General features: G+C 42.8%; 1 protein-coding gene across 5 annotated transcripts in view; it reads left to right on the top strand.

Annotated features, from left to right (window-relative positions):
• Nucleotides 1-22,214, top strand: part of LOC134527335 (putative sodium-coupled neutral amino acid transporter 11) — a 126,505-nt gene that overhangs the window by 45,513 nt on the left and 58,778 nt on the right. The window lies entirely within an intron of this gene.

Below are 22,214 nucleotides of genomic sequence, written 5' to 3'. Positions count from 1 at the left end.
TATATAAATATTTTGGAAACATTAGGAAATATTGAATTTTTTATCTTGTTTTACAACAAAAAAAAAATAGAACACTCAGAAGTTTATGAAATATTCAAATTGTTGACAGGAATTTGGTTGCGATTAAAACCAAACTGGAGATTGGAGATTTACATACCTCTTAACTACATATTTATTTTCTAAGAATACAAATCACGGCAATTAATTTGTCACACGTGCGAATGTTACGTTCTCTCTTGCAAATCCAAGTCAAAGCTTATAATAACCATTTATTTGAAATGCAAAGCAATAAAAGAAGATACATTGTCTGTGTAAAGAATTTTTTTGCAAAAATAACATATAATATTTAGCATAACATAATATGAAATGCTGTGTTACCGATTTCTGCTAGCACATAATAACTAAACTCTGTTAAGACAAAATAAGTATATTTTATTTTCAAAAATAATTTCGCTGTTTTTAAAACATATCACATTCACAATATGTACAGTTGTTTTATGGCAGGGACTCAGGGTCAAGTTCATAGTCATTCTTCAAAAGCGCAGTTTACTCTGATTCACCTGGCAACCTCTGTGCCTCTCATACTTCTTAAACACCTTTCGAGTGATTGCCAGCTGATAGAATGTTCCCATACACTTTCTGCAGATGGCAACACTGCACACAACTTTCTCATGAGAACTGCTCACAGTGCATGTTTAAGAATGTTTGATTGTCTTTTATCCAGTGTGTCATCAAAAATACCATGCATGTTTGTTTATTAAAGGTAGATGTAACTTTTGTGATGGATATGAGCTCTAAAATTTTAGATTTTACTCCCAATTTTAAGATATATATAAAAATAAATAAATAAATTTAAAAATAAAAGGTTTTTTAAATTCTCTAAAAATTTCCATAAGAACAATACATTTTTCAAATGCTTGATCCTTATACAAATCAAATGCCACATTATGAATGTACTTTCTCAGAGCTGGAATTTCATATTTCAGACCTTCAAAGAATTCAAAATCATCAATACAATTCCTAAATTTCTCACCATCTTTTTGCCATCTCCACAACACATGGGGAATATGCAATCCTTATGGGCGAAATAAATTTTTACCCGTACCAATTTAATTTCAAAGTGAATCTGAATGGTTTTCATGTAGCAAATATGTTTATAGAAGTTACAAGCACATACAAATGTTTTATGTAAAAAATTATGTATCAAAACGTTAATTATTTTGTCAACTCAAAACCAAACAAGGGGTTGGCTTTCCTCATCTAGCAGTCAGCGAACCATTAAAAGACGTTTCTGCCGAGAAGTTTGTGTTATAAAGTGTTTTGGTGAGTGAATAGCAATCGGAAAACAACTCTGAATTTGGCCATTAGGTATGTGAATTCTCTTTTTTTTTCATATTAAAATCCCTCCAATAACATTTTAAAAGGGCCCAAGGATTTTTAAGCTTGAATGTATAAGTGAAACTTCACAATAGGATAAAATTCTACTGAAACATGATATTGCAATGTTCCTCTGTAATTTGTTTTTCCTTTATCATCAGGTACTGTTGTTTGGCAGCTCATCTCAAATAATGCAGTGCATCAGTGTAGCTCATTCACAATTAACACTTGTAGTTAAATCAACATTTGTGACCCAATAGTGTTGTATTAGCCAAATCGTATCTCTCTGGTATGAGTCGTGGCTCATATCGACCAATCACGTCCGGCCAACTCGCTGACTTGTTCGTCAGACTTGCCATCATCTGTCTATTGCGCATGATTAGATGTACCTATCTACTTATCACTTTGTCGGCTCACATCGGCAGATAGTTTTAGTACAGTTATGTGCAAAACATAAAGAACAGTCAATAAATGAAAATGAGTTAGTAAATAATATAATAACTCAGCAACAATCTATGCATCGTTAGCTAGCCATCACCCCTTCCTTAAAAAGTTGGGTAGCAATGTAAAATTTGGTTCTACGTCAAGAGGCAATTCTTAACTAAACTCAGACAATCCTTTTGACTACTGGAGGGGGAAATAGAACTACAGTATCAAAATTTAAGTAGGTATACCGTCTCTTATTCAGGTTAGTACATTGTAGTTCGTTAAATGAGAAAAATAATTAATTATATGGTTGTTAAAAAATAAGGTATCTTTTGGATTGTCTGTCACATTTTAATAACTTAGGATTTGAAGCATGTTGTTTTAGCAAAATTTAGAGTATGTAGAACTTAAATTTGGTCAGTAAAAAGATTCAATTTTATAAGAGAAACTCCATTGGTCTTTCTTTAGTTTCACTAAACAGTAATAGACTCCGAGATTGCTGATTCAGATTGACGCTTTAGAAATTAATGAGTGATCAAAGAAGATAATTGCTTACATTCTTTCGAGACTTAGCTTCTGCACGGCAGCCGTTGCTGGTTATTTTTCAGTGGCACAGCAGTGAAGTTAAAGGTAGTGCATATCCGGACATTGTGAAGAGAAGCACGAAGCAGCCCAGAGGGGAAGAAGGGAACAGAAATGGAGCTGCAATCTCTTATACTGGAACCCCATTGCACAAGTCAAAAGAGAGCAGTGGTCATAACAAGAAAAATTACTGAACAAATACTGTTTCCAAAAAAAGTAAGAATGAATCTTGGGGTTAGTTTTGGGTAGTGAGTTCCTCTTACCGCTGTGGGAAAAATTCTCCGGCTACGTCATTGTTGAGCGGAATGGCACAGGTAATCTGAAGAAAAGATCATACAAATCATAAATAAAAAGTAATGACACTAAATCACTACATGACCATAAGAACAAGCACGAGGGAACAAGTTCCGTATCAGTTGGGACTTCATTCGTTCGTTTTTCTTAATATCCAGAAGGTTACAAATACACCAAAATTCCCTATCCTGGCCAGCATATTCTTGATTATCCTTTAAAAATTGTAGTCAATAGCCTGAATGGTTTTATAGGTCCCTAAATGAGCAGCTACTGGGGAGGTATGGTAACACCCGAAAACCATGTCTCAAACTATGGGGAAGAATTATTTTAAAGGGCTTAGATTGTGGGGACCAGTGACGATATCATCATCCAAAATATTATAGACTTTTTCAGTTTTACACCTCTCAGTACCTGGGGTCTGGTAGCTAGACCAAAAGGGACGACCTTGTACTGGTACAAATTACTTGGGACACAATATCCTGTGAGATGTTTTGAAGTGGGATCTGATGATAAGCTGAATTTTAATCACTGAAATTAAAATATGTGGTATGGCCCGGCGGCAAACGCATAAATGTAAAAAAACATTTGGTCCTTTACACTCTATAGCCGTAACTGAACATGCCATAGCTGATGTTTGTACAACAGCCGATAGCATAGTAAGACCTGTGCGTGCATCTCTTCCTCCCTCGTATAGCTAACTGTATGCCACGGTACATCTGGTGTTTACTGAGTTGGAGATTTCGTGGTATCATACCCGACTTTTTTTTTTCACCTGTGGCGATTTTGTGCTAACTGAAATTTATAGACGTGCTCTTCAAGACTGAGGTAGTAAAACTTACATTGTGCTAAATTAATTAGTGCAATCTGAAGACGTGCTAAGTGAGGGATTGGTGTATTATGTATTGGTGATGATTGAACGTTTCATAAAGGGTATATGCTGATGATTATATGTTTGCTTATTGGTATTAGGTAGTGTTAAATTTGATAACATTCAAATTTAATAGTTTCCTTATCAAGTTATTCCTGTTCTCTATAACAGTATTGTAACCATTTGGTTTTGTTTCCTTGAAGAAATTGAATGATTTACTATTTCCTATTACCTTATAAACAAACTCCCAGTGGATACCCCAGAAAGGGTTTCTTTGCATATTGAAATTACTGCTCTACATTGCTCGCTAATTCAAGGTTAATTCGATTTAAACCTTTTCAGAAATAGTAATAGGGGGAAGTCCCCTAGTGGTGGTTTCAGCAAATAAAATCAAAAACTACTTCGAGAAATGTGACTTAATTTATAAATTAGTTAAGTCAACAAAGTTTAAAATAAAAATAAATGAACAAAAATGCAACTTCAGCATGAACATATTTAGCAAATTAAATTAAACTTTGATAAAACAATGCCATCACTGCAAGTGGCACCTAGTACCAGACAGATTGACTTTGAACCCCAAGCGCCAGAAATTTTCAAAACATCCTGCTCGATCGCACATGTAGGAATCGGCACATCCAGGAGTGTCTGCACATGCTTCCCTAGCCCGCGCATGGCAGCTGGAGCACTGTGTCCATACTTGGTCGACATCCTCTAAGCACACTACACAAGAAGTTGACGACAGCTGTCGTATCTATCCTGGTCCCTAGGCCCGCTGTTGCCCATAGCCATCTGGTCTGGGCATGAGTGTAAAAAAAGTGCTTTTGAGCGGTGAGCGCACCCGAGCGCGGCGGCTGGTGTGATAAATAACAGTGTAATCGGACCCGGACCGTATACTGTCTCTCACGCATCTGTGCGTCCCCCTCCCCTGCTTCCCGCTCGCCGTGCGCCGGTGCGTGGGAGGCAGTCTTAGCTCGCCTCTCATCCGGGACGGACACGTCTGAGCGCTGCTCCGCGCTTCGCCACTAGCGACTCGTGAGTGGTTCGCCATTTAGCAGCCAGTGCCTTAACGACATAAACAGAACTACGGACATACATAGACTGAACTAAATGGCATCTCGAGCGGCCAACAGCTCGAGGGGTCGCTGTTGTCCAGGCCCTTGTTGTAAGCCACAAGGTGAGAACCCTTTCACTCCCTGAGTTTTAGGCTGGCCGGCGCTCTCGTCACGACAGGAAATCAATCGCAACAGAGTCAGTCAGAGTCAGAGAGCCAGGTGTCGTCATATGGCGCCCAATGTGTGTGGCTTAGAAAACGCAAAATTTGCAGTCGTGAAATCCGCTATTTTAGCTGCAACAGCGACTCGCGTAGGGACAGATGCAGAGCGGAGACGGGAAGTCAGTGAGCGCAACTGATACGCGGCGTTGCACAAAGATTAAGTTTCCTCCCGGCTCGCCGAGTAAACTCAGCGGAGATAAGCTTCACACCCCCGACACGCCGACACGCCGACACGCCGATAGTATCGCGTGGCTGCTTCTTCCGGCTGCGGGAGCATTTTCGGTATCTTCGCGATAACATGGGCGTGACAACCCGAGGCGGTGTGCGTGCGGGTACGAGACATGAAACTGCCACCGACGTTTTCCCGACCTGTCGACCAGGTCGGACAGCCGCGACCATGAACAAACAGGACAGTAACTAGACATTTAAAAACCTAATTTACTTTTTTCAAGGCACAGAAGGAACAGGCGCAGTCGATAACAAATCGGACGCGTGGTCCGCAGAGGACCTGAAATCGACAACCGGAAGAGAAAGTGTCAGCGCGAGTGACAGCTCCAAGGTGACGTGCGAGGCGCCGTACTGTCAGGGACAACAGGGGGAGAGAGCGCGCTGTCACAGCTGTGCCGCACTGAAACACCGCAAGTGCAAACGACCAGTGAATTCGCAAATTTTCGTGACTGACTTTTTCTGTGCCTAAACTGCGTGGCAAAAATAAAGGGCGAACAGATGGGACAAAAGACACAGACAGTCCGGTATGCGAGTGCGTCTGTCGCGCTATCGGAGTTTAGTGGACTGGAACACGAAGATCCGTGGGTGTTTCTAGGTACATGCCAGGACAGACTTCCGCGTTATTCCGTGGCCCCAGACAAATGGGCACCACGCGCTAGCGCTCAACTGCGGGGTCGCGGCGAAGCATGGTGGACTATGGCAGGGGACTATCGATTGACTTGGGACAAATTCGCCACGCAGTTAGAGCTGCGCACACACACACAGTGCCAAAGGACATTATTTTGCCAACCACAGGGTGAAGGGGAAGGAGTGGAGCATTTCATGTATGACAAATTGCGACTGCACTGACGTCTAGCACTAGGTGATGACTTGAGCTGAGTGCTGCCCGTCATCGTAGAGCTCCTGGTCCCCGAAATTCGCCCCTTCTTGAGGACTGCGGCAGGAAGAAGTCTCGAAGACTTCATTGCGTGGGAAGTGGAGCAGGACTTGCAAAACCTGCGGGCCGCACCATTGCTGCCACCGCGGCAACACGCACGACAGATGTTAAACCCCGGACTTTATTCTGCCCCGCCAGAAGATGCCCTGGCGGTAGTGCCGTACTCATGGCCGCCACCACAGCGCGGGACGCCCATCATTGCAAGCGTACCACAGCAACGCGTCGCCGCACCACAATACCCGTCGCGGTGGAGTTGGCGGCAACCACGCGGAGAGGAGCAGCACGGACAGGGGGTCTGCGACGAGCGACCCCCCCACTACCGATACTGCCCCACCGAGACCCATCACTGGCACTGAGAGTGCCCAGTCAAGGCCGCCCAAGAAAAGACTAGCGGAACTGGAACAACGTCGGCGGGAAATGCCTAAGCGGAGGCGGGCAAGCAGCTGGCTGGCCGACAACAGCACGACAGGCAGCGCCCTGGCCGACAACAGCGCGATGGGCTGCGCCCCGGGTTTGCCAACGAGCTTCCCTGCTGGCATCGCGGCCCTGGCAACCCTTACAGCAGTGGCCGACGTGGAGGGAGAGCTGCCCCGACTCGGCCGCTTGGGGCCGGAAGGACTCGGGCTGCTCCGGATCCCCGTCTGTGCGAACGAGCAGGATCTGCTGGTGCTGGTGGACACTGCTGCGAGCCACTCCTACATCGCGGTGCACCTCGTCCCCAGTACCGAGGTAACACCCTGCCCAGGAGTGGTGCAGCTGGCCACCAGGAATGCCAGCACGACGATGGCAGGAATCACTAAGGTAAGACTCGATATCAGGGACCATGTCAGTCACACCGAGGCCCTAGTGGTGTCCGACCTGCGGGAAGAACTCATCCTGGGGGCTCCATGGCTCGAGCAGGTGGACGCGACCGTGGAGTTCCATGCCGGGCGACTCCATCTCGGTACGTGCGGACGCTGGACAGTCTATGGTGTGCAGCGCCCCCAGCTACCTCCCCCCGACTCAGTCACTCGCCTGAACGATCTTCGGCACAACGTGCCCAGTGAGTATGCTGATCTCATCAACCGTGTGCTTTAGGGCCAGCCCCAGGTCTTCGCCGCAGCAGACCGTTTGCGGCGCACCACCGTTACTGAACACAGGATTCCTATGGTACCCCACAAGCCACCTTATGAGAAGGTGTTTGGGTTTGGGCCCCGCGAGCAGGACGCTATTCAGATACAGATAAATGAGATGCTGCGCGACGGGGTCATTGTACCCAACACCTCTCCCTACAACTCACGAATAGTAATGGCATCAAAAAAGGACGGAACACTGCGCTTTTGCATGAATTTTCAGCCTGTGGACTGCCTTACGATCCCAGCCCCGCCTCCACTCATAAACATTACTGATGCTCTGGCCGGGCTGGGAGATGCGAAGATTTGTACCACCATTGATCTAAAATCCGGATACTGGCAGGTGCCAGTGAGCCCCGCTGACCGCCCCAAGACTGCGTTTACAGCACCTGACGGTCTGCGGTTCCAATTCTGTGCCATGCCGTTCGGACTTATGGATGCCCCCGCTACTTTTCAGACCATGATGGTGCGTGTCTTGGATGGCTGGCAAGTTCGCCACTGCTTACCTCGACGATGTCATCATCTGGTCCCGTACATGGAAGGACCATGCCCACCACTTAGCTTTGGTCCTCGAGCGGCTGGCCAGGCACGGACTCACATGTGCACCCCAAAAATGTCACATTGGGGCGGAGGAGATAGAGTACCTGGAGCATGTCGTGACAGCTGAGGGATGCCAAGCGAGACCTGTGCAGCTGGAGCTGATTGAGAAGAAGCCAGCGCCATGCACCAGAAAGCAGCTCCAGAAACTGATGGGACTACTGAACTGGCTGTGGGCATTCATCCCACACTTCTCAACGGTCACAGCTCCGATGACCAGCCTTCTGTCAACCAAGACCAAGTTCCGGTGGACAGTTGCCGCGGACGATGCCTTCCGCCAAGTTAAGTTCATGTTTCAGTCAGGACAGGATGGGTGCAGTCCTCTACCAGGTCGACGACAAGGGGCGGAAGCTGGTGTTCGAGTATGCCAGTTTGGCCAGGCCGAAAGAGCAAGAATGCCTTGCAGTGGTCTGGGCCATCCAGAGATACCACCATCACCTCGAGGGCCGCACGTTCACGCTACGTACCGACAGCCAGTGCTTGCTCTGGCTCGACTCAGCACAGGGCCGGAAGTCAAAGTTTGCTCGTTGGGCTATGATGCTCACGGGAGTCTCCTTTTCCGTCGAGCATGTGCCAGGAAGAGAGAACCAGCTGGCTGATGAGCTGTCGAGGCATCCAGATCCAAACAACGAGTTCCACTATGACCAGGGATGGGAGGATCTCCTCCCCCCAATGCCATAGCCCACCGGCGACTGTCCCGAGCCTCCACCGTACACGCTGTACGCGCTGCGGGGGCCATGAGCTGCCATTCACAACCCTGAACCAGCCACAGTAGCGGAACTGCTCACGCGGGTGTGCGAGGAGCAGCACCGGGACCCAGACACGCACGCGCGCCTAGCCGACTGTGGGGCCCGTTTGGTCCCAAATCACCGGAGTCTGGAGGGGCTGCAGGAACAGTAGATGGCAGGCGTACGCGCCCCCAGCTTTTAGACCCACCATCCAGCACTACTACCATTACAACACGCTAGCCAGTCATCCCGGTGCAGAACAGACACTGCGGGAGGTCAAGTGGGCTTTCCACTGGTCAGGTATGGCCTCGGACATTATGTTACGTCCGGGCTTGCTGGATCTGCCAGCAGCGAAAGTCCCGCTCTCCTGAAGGCGAGGAACAGCAGGTTCCACGACGACCTCAGGTCACTTTCCACACGGTCGCCATGGACATTATGGGTCCGTATCCTTGCACGTCCCGAGGCCGGCGCTTCATCGTCGTGGTCACTGACGTCTTCTCCCGCTGGGCTGAGGCGTTCGCGGTGGCCAATGTGATGGCTGGTACCCTGATTGCACTTCTGGAGCGTGAAGTCTTTCCGCAATACGGGTACCCAGGTGTCCTGCTGACAGACAACGGGGTGCAGTTCGCGGGGAGGCAGTGGAAGGTTACCTGCGGTAGGTGGGGGGTGGAGCACCACATCACTCCCACCTACCATCCACGCGCGAAACCTACCGAACGTAGGAATCAGGACATCAAGACTCAGTTGCGGATCAGGTTAGATGAAGACCATACGAAGTGGGATCTACACCTCCCCACCCTCCTGTATTGTCTACGTCGTACAACGAACGTGGTGACGGGATACTCCCCAGCCGAACTAATGCAGTGCTGGAACCTCGCCCTGCCTGGGGAGGTCCAGGCGGGAAGAGTAATGGCGCAGGCTCCAGTAAAAGAGCTGAGGGAGGAGGCGCAACAGCGCCAGGCACATTTCTTGGTGCAGCGCACCCCCTAGTCAACACCCCCCCCCCCCCCCCCCTGACCCCGGGTCAGCAGGTCTATGTCCGGTGTCACCACCTGTCTGCTGGTGACCGAAAGTTCTGCGCCGGTTTGGCGCCGAAGTGGGCGGGGCCGCAGAGGGTCATGGCCTGGTTCGCCGTCTAAACAGGCGAGAGGTGAAGGTTCACCGGGATGACCTCCGGCTGGCCAATCTACCCAATATGCAGCCAGCTGCTGCTCCAGCCAACCCGCGCCAGGTAAACCTGACCTGGGGTTCACCTGTTCAAACACCCCCCGACCGAGAGCAAACAGTGGCCCCAGATAAGCTCACACCAGGGAACAGTGCCCCGGAAACCCGTACATCTGACCACCACAGTCATTTCCCAAGAGACAGAAATGGAACGCAAGCAGTCACAAACGCCGCGGCTTGCCGCTCGGCATGAACATGGGCGAGCTTGAACTGCTCATGGCCCACCTTTTCCCGGAGGACAACAACCCAGTCGACGGCCTTGGAACGCCGAGGGGCCAAGAGTTGTAGATGTCTCTGAGGACGACAGTGTCCCTAACGATCCGGCCACCCCAGAGCCGGTATTCAAGGCCCCCTACGACCCTGTCATGCACAGGCGCAGCAGTGAGAGTCCGTGGTGCCGCCGTTGCTGGCGCCCGTCAGCGCACCAAATTAACACAGAAGGGTTGACAATCCAGCTCCTCAGCGGGGAGGGAGTGGTCCAGCCCCTGGTCATCGACATGTTCCCAGACGAGCCGTTCCGTGGGTTCCCCAAGTCCCACTTCGCCCAACCTCATCCTCTTGCCGCAGACGACCTCATTACTGTACACATGATCACACTAGGGCCACAGGAGTGTTAGGCAGCCTAGTCCGGTGTCGATGGGCAAAGCGGCCTCGGAGAAAAGGGGTGCATATGACGACAGCTGTCGTGTCTATCCTGGTCCCTAGGCCCGCTGATGCCCATAGCCATCTGGTCTGGGCATGAGTGTAAAAAAAGTGCTTTTGAGTGGTGAGCGCACCCGAGCGCGGCGGCTGGTGTGATAAATAACAGTGTAATCGGACCTGGACCGCATACTGTCTCTTACGCATCTCGTGCGTCCCCCTCCCCTGCTTCCTGCTCGCCGTGCGCCGGTGCGTGAGAGGCAGTCGTAGCTCGCCTCATCTGCGACGGACGCGTCTGAGCGCTGCTCCACGCTTTGCCACTAGCGACTCGTGAGTGGTTCGCCGTTTAGCAGCCAGTGCCTTAACGACATAGACAGAACTGCGGACATATATAGACTGAACTAAATGGCATCTCGAGCGGCTGACAGCTCGAGGGGTCGTTGTTGTCCTGGGCCCATGTTGTAAGCCACAAGGTGAGAACCCGTTCACTCCCTGAGTTTTAGGCTGGCCGGCGCTTTCGTCACGACAGGGAATCACTCGCAACAGGGGTCAGAGAGCCAGGTGTCGTCAAAGTTCTTCCTATTTCAGAGCTTTTGAATTAATGCTATCTTTTTCTTGTCTTTATCTCCACTTTTTATTTGGTGTTTTGTTTCCCTTCTCTTCTATTGCTGTTTTGAACTTAGTTCTCATTCTTTTTCTCGTTAATGTGATTTTAATTCGCGTGTTCTTCAACATCAATTTTGTACGGTGATGATGTTACATTTTCACTTCTTTCATATTTTCTCTTCCAAGCCACTGATAGTTTTTTGGCAGCATCTGGCAATGTCAACAATTTATGGATAATTTAAACAACATCTGGATCAAAGCTCTTTGATGGCTTATGACTGCTGATTGTCCTTCGTGACGGATAGTCTTTAGAGCAAGAACCTTTCTTAGATGTTTGTGCATGCAGCTGACTCCAGTTTCATCACAATTATAAATGTTGGAGGGTGGAAATTTCTACTGTGTTATCAGTCTTTCAAGATTGTCATAAGACATATCGACTTGTGATTCGGTAAACCCTAAGGCTCGTACCATGCTTGTCGACTCTGGTACTCAGTGAAATGTCAGGATGTATCTGCATGAAAGTGTAGTAAAAATACTTCCCAGCAGCACCGTTCTCTTTATTAAAACAATGAGGATTCTTCATAGTTTCAGCTAAGTAGAAAGCTAACTTCAAAAACTCCCTTTTCATCAGCAGCAGACATCTTTTGAATACATTTTTTATGTGGTCCACTAAAACTTGTTCGTACTCATATGAGCAGGTGATAGTGAATCTACCGATCTTTGGTTCGAACGTCAATTCTTCTCCACAGTTTATTGTCAATATCTTATCTTGTAGAGTGCTTTTTCGGATGTTACAGCGTGAGGATTCTGCTGTCATACTAATTTTTTTTGACAAAATCTTACATATCGCAGTTTTTAAACTTTGTTGGTCCAATTTTCCTTTTTTTTGTCTATTCCTTTTATCTCTCCGTTCTTCTATTCTCTAAAACAACGTACAACAATTATTATAATAAGTGTAAATACTTATGAGAATAAACAACTTTTTCACTGACCGGTGTTAAGTGTCCAGTACTATGGGACAGGGAATCGCCACAATTATGTGTTCCATACCAAAACTGTTTTGGAAATCAACAAAAACTTTTACAGTCTATGAATAATAATGGAACATTACCTTTATCAATAATTAGCATAAACATTTAAACATAAACACTTGGCAGTAACACTCATCTGGATCCAAGAGATGCAGTGTTTTCCTGCCGAGGGCTTTTGCGTCACTGGCGAACTGCGTCCCGTGACCCTGTATCGCTACGCTCCTCCGCGCTATTTTCAATTGTTTTTGAATCGAATGTGTTGTACTTGCCGAGATAGTTCGAGTGTCCGACGCTAGGTGCGTCCGGCGTCCGGCGTCACGGGACTTCCCCCTAAACTTAGATTGTAAGACATGAGCTAGCAGGCTAAGATATAATTAAAATCTGAATGTTATTGAAATCAACTTCATAGTAGTTTTTATAGTTTTCACATAAAATAGCTCTGCAGGTTATGATGGAATTCTATTTTGAAGTTCTGTGTCTGCATTTGATTTGAAGGATAATTATTACTCTGGTAACTTCCTTTTGGTAATAGTAGTTTAAATATTTATGTTGCTTACAAATAAATTACTTGCAGTCGAGATTTACATTGGATGTTGTGCTGGCGCTCATTAAAGTTATAGTTATATTATGTTTCTAAGTGTCAAAGATTTTGACAACCTTGCAAGGGTATAATTTTACCATCAAGGTTGTTTCAGAAAACCCTATGTTGATTTCAAATATTTTTGCTTAATATATTTATAGTATATACATCTTGCTAAATGTCATACCTCCCATTGTTTCTGTGAATCCCACCCATGATTCAATTCCAATATTTTTCATTCTTAGAGCTATGGGGCATTAAATCCCTAAAACCAACCAAGTCAAGAGGACCGGACAGTATATCTAATTTCATCTTGAAAGATTGTAATAATCTAATTGTGCCTCTGTAACAGCATATATTTGATACTAGCTTGAAAACAGATATCTTCCCAGACAAATAGAAAATTGCTAAGGTTATCCTTACTCATAAAAAGGCAGTAAACTACAAGTTACCAATTATAGGCCCATATCTGTACCAAATGGTTTTGCAAAATTTTTTGAAAAACTTGTATTTAGGCAACTGAATTTTAACCTTAAAAATAGATTATCTGAACATCAACATGGGATGTCATCTTCAACAAATTTACTGTCTTTTGTAAAACCTATATGCTGGAGTAACTAATAGAGTTTAGGTTGATGCTTGCTACTTTGAATGCTTTCAAAATTTAGTATATGTAATAAATATTTAGGTTGTTTTTCTAATCATCTCAAAGACAGATGGTTTTGAAATGAATTTTCAACAGGAATATGAATGTCTTTAATCGCGGGTTGGGTGTCACTTTGGCTGTAGATTTGACACTGCTTAAAACTCGCAAACTATGAAAGCTACAGAGTTGAAGTAAATATATCTTAGTAGAGCAGAGTTTGCTCGTGGGCGTTATGTGTGACTCACCAGGTTAACATTTGCGGTGATGATGTAATGAGCGGTGGCGAGCGTCAAATTAAAGTCATTGAGAGTTGTAACTCCGAAAGTAATAGACCTATTTGCATGGCTTGAACTTTAATTTGCTAGTGAATGAGCACTGAGTGGTACTAGCTGAGTGGAATAACTATAAAGTTACTAACTTTGGTTCTGGAGCCATTAATCACAAAAAGTCTTAGCGAAAACAGGTTATGTTGGAGAAAAGCAGAAGCAATTTAAAATGCAGAGAATTGTCATAGTTATCGAATGAGTCAAACTGTAGCTGAGAAAAAAATGAGCCAGTGAGCAAACAAGCCCCCGAACGAGGCACGATATTTGTGCGCTCGAGCAAGCCTCAACCACCTACCTTGCGAGAAGCGACGGGAATTGCAGAAAATGGTTTATAGTGTTACAAGGACACTAGCGTAGAGGCTAACTATCCCGCCTATGCACCTTCCTGTGGGTGGGACGTAATTCAGATAGTTCCCATGCCTGCATTATCACTACAAGCCTAATTTAATTAGCAGAGGCAAGTTTTTATCTACATTCTCCTTTCCCAGTACTTTCCAATTGAGTCCGGAGAATTCCCTGTGGCTGGCCAAAGTTCAGCACATTCCCATATCCCCATCAGCGTTAAGCAGCATAACTAGGACGTCTTTGTTCTCGGAGCTTCAAGTGTTAAGGCAGGGATTCTGATGACACGACACTTCTGATGGCTTCGATACTTTTCAAGAGAAGGACATGTGAGGTATTTAAATGGAGAGACTGACCTGCGAGGGCAGTGAAGTGAAGAGCAAAAGTGGACTCCGAGTTGGTTGGTGCATCGGGAACCAAAGTATCTGTGATGTGTTTGCGACAGACTAGTGATAGTGCGAGGCAGTGTGTCAGGACAGAGGTGCGGGGTAAGAGACAAGCAGTAGAGAGAACCACTGTCGAGCCGAGCTCCAGTGCGAAAGGTAAACTGTAGATATAATTAAAGAGTAATTAATTTTTGGACTGAAATTTTAAGTGTTTAAATTTTAGTTTTCTAGAGTAAATAGTAGCTAAGAAATAAAACTAGTTAATAAATTGTGATATCATTTTCAAACCTGTTTTCTCACTTTTAGCTCTATAAATTGTTACAACTTACCTCCATTTTGTTTTAAATGTAATCAAACTTGTCTTGCAAAATTCTTTCTTTCTTATCTTTGTTGTTTTTTTTCCTTGTTTTATGTCATATGATAATGTATGTTAGATTTGTGTTTTGATTTTGTGTTTTGATTTATTTATGTAAATCCTATGCTTGCTTTTGTCTTTAAGAGTATTGTATTTTAGTGTTGTCATTCATGTTGTAGTCCCTTCAGGTATGTAGTTCCTGCTAGTGTCAGTTGGCTATCTGCCGGTAGTGCCTACCTGTTGTAGTTTTTTCCCTGCAGGTTAGTGTCTACATGGGATCGGTGTTTGCCTGCCTGTAGGGCCTACATTGTCCTTGTACCTGTCTGTATGTCCTGCCCAAGGTTCCCCAACTGTTGGTGGGCATGTGACGAACTTAAATAAACTAATAAATAAAATAATGTTTGGTATTTCTCCTAATTTGATTTTATTTTGTTTTTTCAAGTGTTGTTCTGTGTTATTTTGTTTTGTCGTTGTTTACCACCAAATTGTGTCCCCAGTTATGTCACTGATAATGGACTTAGAGCTGGCCACTAGCTAAAAGTTTTGCACGACTCAGTGTTCATGCTTCCTTTGGCGACAAGAGAGGCAACACATGATGCCTTAAAGTATTGATTCATATGGAACATGTCCTATATTAAAAAAAGTTTCATCAACAAATCGTCCAACATTTTTTAAAGAAGACATTAAACAGCTATAGAAAATATTACAACAGTGTTATTTTAAAGGCTTTTCATGTATATGTATCACTTGTATTATTAACTAGTGGGTTATCTGCGAACATTGATTATCTGTGGCATCACTCACCTTGATTTGATTAGCAAAGAATGCAGGTGATAACTATGACGAATTATATTGGGCTTGGAGAGAACTATACTGAAGAGTTCCAGTTCGTCAATTTTTATGTTTCAATAGTCTTGGTCATTAGAATCAAGTGTTTACTTATCATTGCAAAGCACTAGGTAGTGCTCCATGGGCGGTGACTGATTTGTGTGAAAATCTAGTGCTCATGTGGCAAAGAAGCTCATTTGCTGGTTTGCCCAGCTTCCAACATGTCTCATACTTCATGATTCATGAGCATCAGTCCAAGTGGGACCTTCTGTTACCTTGCACTTCCCATCAGTGTATGTATTGGTAAATGTTGCCAATTAGCAAGCAAGGCAACAGCCAGCTCTAGAGAGCTTGTAAACTCAAAGTTGGCCCTGTGGAGAATGGGGTAGCCCAGTCATGTTGTATAGCAGGTGAAATGCTACACGAGAGGCCAGCCATAACAACGGCATAGGTAGTTCACGTCATTGGAGGATACAGTGCATGAATGAAAAGCCTTACATTTGTGTACAGGTGTGGCAACCTTAACTACTTTTTTTTGTTTAAGTATTTTTCATTGAGACAAAAGAAGATCGTCTGCAGTGGTGTTGGTCAAGAAATGTGAACTACCATGCTTTCACTTCAAGTGTATGAGTAAGCAGACTAATACAATTAACATTAATAATTTGTATGTACAAAGCTGATTGGGGGACAATAGAGTTATTTTATTTTGCGTCAGTGTAGCAGGTCGTAGTTTGATTGTAGTATGTGTGTTTGAGATCACTTTAATGCCTTAAAATAGTGTATACTTTTGAAACATTTTTCTAGGTTTTAGTAGTTTTGCCAAATGCTAATAAACATTAGTTATTGACCTGCATGTTTTTTTTTTTTGGTTAAGTAGATTTTTAATAGTTATGCTGACCATATTTAGTAAGGGCAATACTGGGCAAAGTTTGAAAATTTCAAACTGAATAGAACTTAACATAAGGTTTTATATAGTGTTCAAAAATCAAACATTTGTTTGTAAAATCAAATGAATTCAAATTACGTAATATGTATGCCAATCCTGAAATGTGGTATATAGTACAATTAAATTTTTGTTAGGAATTAGGTCAAACTCTAGGTCAATAGGAAACAGTACCCTAATATTTGAGTTGATTTAATTCTTTTGTGCGTAACATTATCCAGGTCAGGTGAACTTCCACTACTCTGAATTGAAAGTCAGTGCTGTATCTTGCAGCAACTAACTTCCGTCCCCATCCCTGGGTTGGAAAGCAGCTTCATTTAACATTTAACTTTAAAAGTTTCTGAAAACACTGCCTTACTATTTACCGCGGCTCTGACTGCAACAGGGTATGGGCCCAAAGCAAACATACAAGCAGATGACTGGTAAAAAGCCAAAAGAAAGCAAGACATTTAGGATGCATGATAGTAGTAAACAGAATTTAAACTCACTAAAATTGTTGCTAAACTTTTAATAAAAAATATATTATATAAACAAATGAGGCAAAAAACCCTTCAATGGCAACGAGTTAAAATTACTTTTACAATGGATTTATGAAAAAAAAATTACCAACTAACTTTTAATCACGCATGAGAGACAAAGCAATCATGCAGTTATAAAGTTATTTTAGTGATGGGATTTTCGATACTTCGATACCTCGATACCTCGATACCTCGATACCTTCGATACTTGACGGTATCGCAAAGTATCGAGTATCGAAACTGTAAGTTCGATACATTATTTCGATACTGGAATGCTTGTTCATTTGTATTAAATTAAGTTTTGAGTCGCCATCGTACATAATACAACTACAGTAGAACCTCGATGATACGTTCCCGTTTCATACATTTTCCCGTGTCATACGCCGATTAATTTTGGTCCCGCCGAAAGTATTATATTTACAATGGTTTACTTTCACGGAACATACACTTATAAAATCATTAATTTCCCATTTCATAGGCTTTTACGAAGCGGAAAAGTCCTAAAATTCACAAAAATTTTTGATATTCCTCCTGATAAACTACGTTTTAATGCTTTTATTTTGAAAAACGTTCATTGTACATTGTTTGTAAGAATATAAATTTATCGCACCATAGATATGGATAGTATCAGGAAGACTGTGCACTTCGCTAGTAGCATCTATGGCCAGCACCAAGCGAGACTAGTGGCGCAAACTAGCAATGATTATGAAAATGGTGCACGCACTTTACCAAGGCACGGATCTCATATTTTGTGCATTCATTAATCTTTGAACTGAATATACCCGTTTGTTGTTGTTTTCTTACGATCGGATCGTTTTGTATTTTACGTTTCTCAAGTTAAAATTTTATTGAAAATTGTTCTGTTGCATAGTTGTTTGTAAAATGAAACAAACAAGCAAAAATTTCTGATTTTCTTTTTACAATAGCCTAATTTTTTTATTTATTTCTAATTTAGGCTTGGTGACTTTTCTTCCCCCTCCAAGAAAGGACTTCATAATATTTTGTAAGGCCTCTGTTTCTCATGTCAGCTTTACTTGATTATGGACTGTATTTTACATTTCTGGTGGTTTTATTATATGTATATATAATGATGAATTCATATCTTTTATTAATATAATGCTATTATTTACACATTATGTATTTAAGTTTAATCTGACATTGTGCTGGTATGCTAGATTGAAAATATATTGTTTAAAACTAATTTATGTTATTTGTAATAATTGTTACTTAATGGGAAAATATTTTTCCCTGGAGTATCAAAAGTATCAAAAGTATCAAAAGTATCGAAGTATCGAAAGTATCGAACTGAATAAACAATACAGAATCGAGTATCGAAAGTGTGGTATCGTCCCACCTCTAAGTTATTTTTTTACCGTTTAATACATAGACAAACTAGAATATTCTGGCAATTATAACAAAAAAAAACATATCTTTAATAGTTACAAATTATTTAGACACTTTTAATAATATTTACTAAAATTATTTAAATTGGTCATAGATACAACATAATTTGGGAAGCTTGAAAAAAAAATTAACCCATTTGTTACACAAAAAGGTCTTAAAAAAGTTTATTAAAATATTTTGCCAGCATAATTAACTTAAAACACAGTAACGGTCATGTTTAGGTTCAAATAGCTTGCAACTTGCAAACACAAAGATGGGGCCCCACTTTAGTAAATGCAAAGTCCAGTTTGGAACATCATTCGCATGAGTGAGGTAACTCACGCCTCAAGTTGCAGTAGGTGAAAAGGATGCAAAACCGTCCTTAAATACTCTGCGCAGGTTTCACCGTCAGCTTCCCTGAAGCAGCCGATTATGGTGTTTGCCCGATTCCGCTGGCGAATATCCACTTCACATTTTGACGGAAATTTTGCTTGCGCGACTCGTAAAGTACTGTTACGTATGTAAAGTACTGTATAGAGTTTGAATGTAAGTAACTAGGTGTGCGCCTAGTATTGCCGCCTGGAGGCAGGCAACCCACCTGCAGTTGCCCCCTGGTGGCGGGCCACCTGCCCACTCAACCATCGCCTTGCGGGCCCATCGCCACTTTATGAAGTTGGCTGCCTGTGCCGCCCCATGACGTCGTCACCACGTGTCCAAGTGGTGACTACAGTAGAGACTATTCTGGAGAGAATAGATCGTTACGAAGCCAGCTGGTAATAATAGGGGACCCTGGCAACACACAGCAGAAGTCGCCAGACAGAAATCTACAAGCAGACCATAGCACACAGCACCTTACTAGAAGCTGAACTAGCACTGTGACCAAACAGCAGCACCAGCTGTGTGCATTGTCACATAGCATTTACCGTAGACTCTTCTATTACGTGCATCCTGTCCCCAACAAACTGCTGTGGCATTGATGCTCGCAGATTAGCCTGCGGTAGTCTCAAAGCTGAGAAAATCGGGAAAGTTGATTGTTGCTGGTCACTTAATGACGTTTTCATTTATCTCAAGTACACTTATTTTATATAGGTTTGAAATTCCTATATAGTTCAAGAGTTGTAACATTAAACCTAAGTTTAATCAATAACTTTGAAGAAATAATGTGGCCAGTAACACTGAATTTTATAGTAGAACTAGCTAAAACTGGCCACGCATCACTGTGGCTCAGTCTGAAATTGTTAGGAAAGTAAATCAAAGTATTCTAGTGAACATAGATTCACCGGACAAAACACATAATTTAATTTAATAAACTACTTAGCGTTGCTGTAGCTATGCTGTGGAATGAAAGGAAAGGAGGAAAAAAAAATTTCACATAAAATAATTTTTTATGCTAGTGAATGGACTACGTTTTTTGTTTGTCCGTTTTCTGCATGAACATAAATATCAGATGATTTACCGACTTTTGAGCATGCAATGTATAATTTCCCTGAGTGAAGCTTTCATTTACTAAATTCAAGCCGCACACTTGCAAAGATTGCCATTGCGCTTTATTGCTAGTCATAGCGAATGCAAGGCTTATTGTAAATTGAAGCCGTTTGAGCTCAAATTCTATGTTGATCAGAATGAGTGGTCTTCGTGGAATTACATAATACGTCTTCACCTTTCTGAGGTTCAATCAGAATTGTTACTTGAATTAGATTGTTCATCATTTTTTTAACTACCAATTGTGTGCCATTGCATAACTTTGGGTGATAAATGTTTCATAATAACATAATTGGCACTCCAGCTCTCAAATTCAGTATGTATGATGATAATGTGTTCAAATCGAGTGGATTAAGAAATTCAGTTGAAAAATCACTTCTTCACTTGGTTTGACACGGAGTTAATGGATTTGTATGTCACTGTTTCACCTGCAATTCTGTTTAGAATGATGATGTTCATATTGTATACGTCAACATTTGTAGCTGCTAGAATGGCTCTTCCACTTAACCATGCATGATTTTGATAATTTGTTTAGATGCTTTAGAAAACCATTTGTACTAATTCTTCTTTTGAATTCATGATATTGCAAAAATTATAAGGGAAGGTGATTTTTTCTGCTTCTGTATTTGTAGGTACTGTGCCACTACCGACCTCGAGTAATTGTCTTAAAAATATGTCAGCTGTTGGATCGTTTTGAAGCTTGAACTCTCACATTTGTTGTTAAATGCATTTTTTTGACTGTGCTCCAAACAGTTGAATATTTAAAACAGGCATTCAATTCATCAACTGGTGTTGAGCGAGGTATAACTGGAAGAATTTGCCTGAAGTCACCGGATAATAACACCAATGATCCACCAAATTTAACTTGATTTTTTTTTCAAATCTTTCAATGTATCGTTTAATGCTTCCAATAACTTCTTGTGAGCCAACTCGTAAAACTGCTTACTATTATGGCAAGTGACAATTAAACAGGCGGTAAAAGTAAATTTTTTTTTTATTTGTGCACACATTCCAAGAAGAATATTTTCTCTCCGTGTAGAGAGTAATCTCCTTTCTGGCTAGACCTTCTAGAGATAATTATGTTGTAAACTACATATTAGCAGAATGTGAATAAAACATTATCAAATTCTATTTATAAACACATATTTGTTTTTCTTTTCCAAAAATGCTCAGACCCGTATATGTTTATTTCCAACCGAACTCCATAATATAAATTCGTGCTTCTTACTTTGAAAATGATGGACTTCCCGGAAAATCTTCAGTTTCTTTTTTAATTTCACTATAAAAAACTCGCGTATTGAAATGCAATGTTGTTTCAAAATTTATGTCAATTGATCAACTACTTTTCAAGTTTTGCGAGCACAAACATACGGAGGCTTAATTTATTTATATATATATATATATATATATATATATATATATATATATATATATATATATATAAATAAATATAAGATTGTCAGTTCTATAATCCAGTTTTCTTTTAGGGGTACACAATGGGATTTTGACAGCCAATCATGCAAAAATATTACTCCCAAAAAGTTTATTTGATTTCATGAATATAATGTATTCCTTAAAGTCTTCTAATGAGCAATTTTTTATTTAAACATTTAGTAATGAGTGCTTGTCATCATTCTTGATCCACCTGCCCAATTTCTTAGAAGTATAAATTTGTAAGCTTACACGTATTACATTTCATAACGTCTACATAGCACTTTTTTTTATATTGTTACTAGTATAATGTGGGGATAAAACTGGGTTTGTAAGGTATAGCCCAATTAATTGTTTCAGTTTTTTTTAAAACTTCTAATGTTTATGCCATAAATTTAATCAAAAACACTTTCAGTCCAATCTCTGTCTATAAATCAGTCTCATGCCAATCAATCACGCATTATCACTGCAGACTGGACCTTGGCTCGAGAGTGGGTCACTCTTCTGTCCGCCTCTGTCCGCTTCCCTCGCACACGCACCCACACCACGCCGCAGTACAGTCCTCAGCTATCGCTTGTCACATCTGACTGGCTTGCCAGGCCTTCACTCGCACCTCACGATAGATCCGGTTCGCTCAGCAAGGCCCACTTGCCGTCTTCACCTCTTGCTGATCACACGGGTATCCCCGATGGGGAGAATCTCTCCGCTCTTCGCTCAGAATTCTCACGGAGGCCGGCATAATTGCTTTTATAATCTTGGCAGACTTTCTGGAACTGACTGGGGGGGAATGGAAGTGTCGCGTCACCTTGTGCCGGCCCAACGCCCGAAAAGTCCAGAAAGGCTGTGTTTATTCATGCCACTCCACGCGGTGGCCTCGGGAAACCCGCATAATTTCCAGGCATCTAAAAGGGTCATTGAAAATGCCATGATGTGGGACGGTATTATGGGAGTGGAAGGGGGGTAACAAGGACCCTTGTATTCCTGCCAGTAACACGTGGCATGCCTTGCATCAGTGGACGGCGCGTGACGTCAGTGGCCGTGTGGGGCCGCCAGCCAGCTCCGAACCTGGCAC

Source organism: Bacillus rossius, chromosome 1 (assembly GCF_032445375.1).
Source record: "Bacillus rossius redtenbacheri isolate Brsri chromosome 1, Brsri_v3, whole genome shotgun sequence".
NCBI lineage: Eukaryota > Metazoa > Arthropoda > Insecta > Phasmatodea > Bacillidae > Bacillus > Bacillus rossius.
This window is presented reverse-complemented; position numbering and strand designations above follow the sequence as displayed.